The sequence below is a fragment of the Triticum dicoccoides genome, chromosome 5A, assembly GCF_002162155.2.
Source record: "Triticum dicoccoides isolate Atlit2015 ecotype Zavitan chromosome 5A, WEW_v2.0, whole genome shotgun sequence".
In the NCBI taxonomy this organism is placed as follows: domain Eukaryota; kingdom Viridiplantae; phylum Streptophyta; class Magnoliopsida; order Poales; family Poaceae; genus Triticum; species Triticum dicoccoides.
Window position 1 is genome coordinate 50108773 of NC_041388.1, and position 5299 is coordinate 50114071.

Genomic DNA, 5299 nt, shown 5'->3' on the forward strand with positions numbered 1-5299 from the left:
CATTTTACCTGCACATCAACTTTGCACCTAAGATCATTGCTGTTCTCAAGATGTTCCTCACCAACACGTAGCAGTATATCTTCGAACTGAAACGAACTGTCAGGACCATATAAATAAACACAACAGGATTAATACATATAGAAGTACAATCATTACCTGAGCTATACTTGAAACACTCTCTCCTTGGCATGATAAAATAACGTCCCCCACTCTAATGCCAAGCCTCTCAGCAACACATTCTGCTGAAACCTGAAAAGATTTCAAAAGAGTTATATAACATAATATAAGAATTACTAAAAGACTATTAACCAATAGGTCAATAACTTTGTATACCTCTCTTACTACAAGACCAGAGGAGATGTTGAAATTATGTGACAACTGCTCAATACGCGACCTGCCTAATAAGTCCAACGTCTTTAGCTTTAGTCCAAGCTGGGGTCCCACAATTTTCCTGCCAAACAATCGTCACTAAATCAACAAATGTACTTGAAACAGGGTATATTGCATTCAGGACCATACATTTCTACCATTGTTGTAATTTGAACCAAATGTTTTCCGAAATATGAAACCACGTTGTTAGCATAAGGTTGAATCGGCACAAACCAACAGCTTTAGTGTCACCCCGCACCTCTATGCCAGATTAAAGTTGTGCAACTACCCTTACCATCTCGCCTCGCCTTGCCTCTTTCAGGCCGGTGTTGTGGCATTAGTAGAACCCATTTGGTTACTACATCAGTCTAGCCGGATTAAACAAACAGGAATGTGAGTACGTGACTGAGTAAGAGTCAAAGCAGGGTCCCGAGTTGAGTACTACTACCTCCGTTTCTAAATATAAGCCCTTTTAGAGATTTTAATATGGACTACATACACTCATTTTGCTCTGTATGTAATCCATATTAAAATCTCTAGAAGGGCTTATATTTGGAAATGGAGGGAGTGCATTCTAGTCTATTCGGTTTATATGCATCAGGTGCTGGTTCTCATATAAGAGGGTATGCATTTTGTGTCTTTTGGGCCAAGCAGAAATAAACCCTCCATCTTCCTATCGCTAATCCCTATCCCTCTAACTTCTCTAACCTATCCCCCGTTGTCTCTCTCAACTTGCCAATCAGGACACCTGGATGCAGAGGATGAACTCGTCCTCCCGTATCGCACCGCTACTACCTTTGAAGCTCTAAGCATTCAGGACCATATATTTCTACCATAGTTGTAATTTGAACCAAATGTTTATCAAAATATGAAACCACGTTGTTAGCATAAGGTTGAATCGGCACAAACCAACAGATTTAGTGTCACACCGCTTCTCTATGCCATATTAAAGTTGTGCAACTACCCTTACCGTCTCACCTCGCCTTGCCTCTTTCAAAATTTCTCCATCATTGGTCAGGGCCGGTCCATAGGCCGGTGTTGTGGCGTTAGTAGAGCCCATACGGTTACTACATCAGTCTAGCCTGATTAAACAAACAGGGACGTGACTAGAGTCAAAACAGGGTCCCAAGTTTTTTTGGAAACGGAGACAAAAGCTTTGCCTTATCCATTAAATAAGAGAGAATAGAGTTTGTTACAAGTCACACAATACACGGCATGAGATCACTCTCGCAAAATAATGAACCCTAATTTTTTGGCACCTGCGATGACCCAAAGGTTGGCCTCGGTCTCGATGGAGGCAAGCAATATAGTTGGAGGAGCGCTCCTGTGCTTGAAGACCCTTGCGTTTCGCTCGTTCCGGACAGTCCACGAAACAAGCATGGTGAGGGACGCCTTGGCTTGGCGGTTTGGAGTGGCGTTGTCGCAGGTACTTGCCCACCAAACCTGGCAAAAAAAAAGGTACTTGCCCACCAAGCAGGGTCCCAAGTTGAGTACTACATTCTAGTCTATTCGGTTTGTATGCATCAAGTGCTGGTTCTCATATAAGAGGGTATGCATTTCGTGTCTTTTGGGCCAAGCAGTAATAAACCCTCCATCTTCCTATCGCTAATCCCTATCCCTCTAATTTCTCTAACCTATCCCCTGTTATCTCTCTCAACTTGCTAATCACGACACCTGGATGCAGAGGATGAACTCGTCCTCCCGTATCGCACCGCTACTACCTTTGAAGCTCCAAGCATTCACATCATGGCTTACTATGCGCACAACAGTCTAGCTTGATTAAAGAAATAAGGACATGAGTCGGCTCTGTAAAGGTCAAAGCAGAGTCCTAGTCCGAGTTGAGTAGGACAAGTCGTAGTCTGTTCGATTTGTATGCATCCGTTGATGATCAAGGGGATGTAATGCTCTTTTAGTTATGTCAAAGCAGAGTAATGCTATCTTCTAATCAGTGAAGACATAAGTGTGACATGCTCTCTTCTGATGTAATCCAAAGAAAGCATGATATAAAGAAAGCATCACTGACACTTTCTTCTGATCGTTCTAGCTTACCCAAAGCAGAGTCCTAGACCTAGTTGAGCTGTTTGGTTTGTATGCATCAGTTGACGATCGAGGCGATGCATCAACATAAGCGCGTGCCACATTAGAAGATAGCATTATTGACATCCAGAGAAAGCATCATATAACGAATCGTTTCAGCACTGAAACTTAATAAAGTAAAAAATCTTACCCAAATTTTCTCAACAATGTTGAACACTTCGTTATAAGATAGCTTGGAATAAACGCAACAAGAGGAAATGTGTAGGATACTAACCCTACAATTTTCCCATTAAAATCCAACAGTCCACCTCCAGTTCCACACTACATTTAGAGGCACACTTATTTGATAACTTGGATTAGGTAAGAATAATACAAAAGAACAAATATAATTACCTTGTTAGGAATTGAACAGGTGATGAACTTATAATGATTGTGTTGGAATTCACAAGGGCCTACAGATGCCAGCTTGGCTTCTTTGTAGATTAAATCTAGATTTGCATCCCTAGCAACTAACACAAGTGTTTCATTGCTGAACTCCGAGTTACCTTCCAATGGTAAACTCTGCAAGTGTAAACCTCCCGTAATCTCAAAGAAGGCTATGTCATAATGTTTGCTAAAGTACATCAGTTGACTATCGACGGTTGTGCCATCCAATAGGTGAACAATAACCTAAAATGAAACAGTCGATTAGAAGCAGAAAAAATATTGCACATATTGCAGTAAACTATAACGTCTAACACTTGCCATTTAAGTAACAAAGAAGAATGTAATATTGGTCACACGATAAAGCAACAACTAAATGTACACACAAACATCAAAGGGAGACAAAAAAAGGGTAATATAAGTTATACCGTGAATGCAAGAGGGCTGAATGTAAATACAACATCGAAGAAAGATACTTATAAGTTATAAGATTCAAAGAGAAGTACATTTATTGTCCCCATTCATATCCAAATAAAATAAAAATAAAATATTTGTATAGCTAGCTAACATGATAGTTGAACATCACTTTTACCTTAGCTTGAGGAGCATATTCTTTATCCAGCCAATCATTAGATGGTTTCTCTGTGCAGATAAGCCAGGCAGAGGTGAGAATGGTAAGAGATTTCGTATCTTCATCTCGATTGACAACAATGCCTGTGCACCGGTTAATCTCTTTGCCATCTGTACATACGCTGACCATAGTTAACAAGCAACTTCTATCCAATAGAGTGACAGAGATATAAGATAACAAAATTACCAAGATAGGCTGAAAGACTCAGGATTGATTTGGCGGCGTTTAAAATTATGTCCTTGTTCTTGGGGCTGCCGTAGCGTTCGTTGGTACCAGGGGCCTTGGAAGGCAGCTTGAGCGTCAGCAATTCTTCTTGTCGAGCTGCAAAACAACACAATTCATCATAATGTTGAATGCTGGAATCGTTTAATTTAGAAAGGATCAAAAGGATGGAAGGCAGCAGTCGAAATAGGATACCTAGCTTCTGCTCATACTTTTGTAAATCCTGGTGATATTTGGCCACGGCGGCCTTGTCGTCAGTGAAGCCGTAGACCAACTTCCCCTTGGAGTTCCTCCAGATTGGTGCGAGCGGCATCTCCGGCTCACGCGCCGGGGAGCTGTGCGCCGACGAGTCTGAGCCTGAGCCTGAGCCTGAGCCCGGGTCCCCCTGTGAAGACATCTCAGGATCTGACTCCGATTCCGGTGCCCTGGACTTGATCTTTTTCGTGCTCGCGGAGTCAGATGCATCCTCGCTCGTCGGCCGTCGGCGCGCCAGTGGCTGAAGCTGAGAAGGATGGTACTCGGTCTCCGGCAGCCGATACGGGCCCGTGAAATCCGGGTGCCACGGCGGCAGCCGCCGCCGCGGTGTGCTCGTGTTTGGAAGTTGCCGTGGGGGCGATGTGTTAGCATCCTCGAGAACTGGATTGGACCCTGACCCCGACATCACCGCCGGTCGGTTCGAAAATCATCAGAACGGCTCCGGAAGCAGCACCGGCCGGAGCGAACGACGTCGCAGCCACGCAGGAACCTTGCAAGAGGAGGCCGGAAGGGGTCTGAATACATGGCCTTTCATATGGAGGAAACTGATTATTTATCTATACTCCTATATAGTACACGAATAAGTTTGAGTATTAGCCGTTAGATATAATACATCGGACGGTGGACAAGTAGCAAATCTGTGAGCTGCTGCATGCTGGCCGTTGATTAGACTCCATCGGACGGCTGAAGTTGCGGGGATTCGCAGCTACACTAAATCTACAGTACCCTGTGTTCCCAGTCTACTGGACTGCTCCCCAGGACCAGCACGTACTGGCGCATACGGAGAGGGTACTAGAGGACTAGAGAACACACCGGATAGGGTGGGAAGAATAGGACTGTCAGGAGAGTTCTAGAAAGACAAGACACACCGGATAGGGTGGTATTCCATTATGGTATAGATGCAGATAGTGCAGTATAGTTATCAAAGCATAATATTATGTGATCGTGTTAGTAAGAAGCATCTAATAATCATGAGATTATAAGCCGATCTGTTGCACAAATAATTTTGACAAAATTCATAATAGTATCTTTTCTACGTGCTTTGCACGTACCATGTACTAGTGGTTTAAAGTTTATTTATATACAGTATATAGATAGATATCTGGCGAATCGTTCGCTGGGGGTGGGTTCCCAGCGAACGTCTCCAGAGCCGTCTGATCCAGATCTAATGGATGGCAGTTTCTGCTGGAAACTTGTGCTAAAATTGAAAAGCTGCCAGGCTTTTTTTTAATGGCAACCCTCTAAGCTAAATCTACCAACCGCGGCATTCATAACTGCCATGTTTGGCAACGAACGTTCGCCGGGGATTGACGTCATAAGTTTAAGGGGTTTTTCCTGCCTGGATCAACTTAGCTCTAACAG

At 43.4% G+C, this 5299-nt stretch overlaps 1 pseudogene; it reads right to left on the reverse strand.

The window, feature by feature from the left end:
- LOC119299163 overlaps nucleotides 1–4343 on the reverse strand; it is a 6846-nt pseudogene extending 2503 nt beyond the window's left edge.
- Nucleotides 4344–5299: the final 956 nt, after the last annotated feature.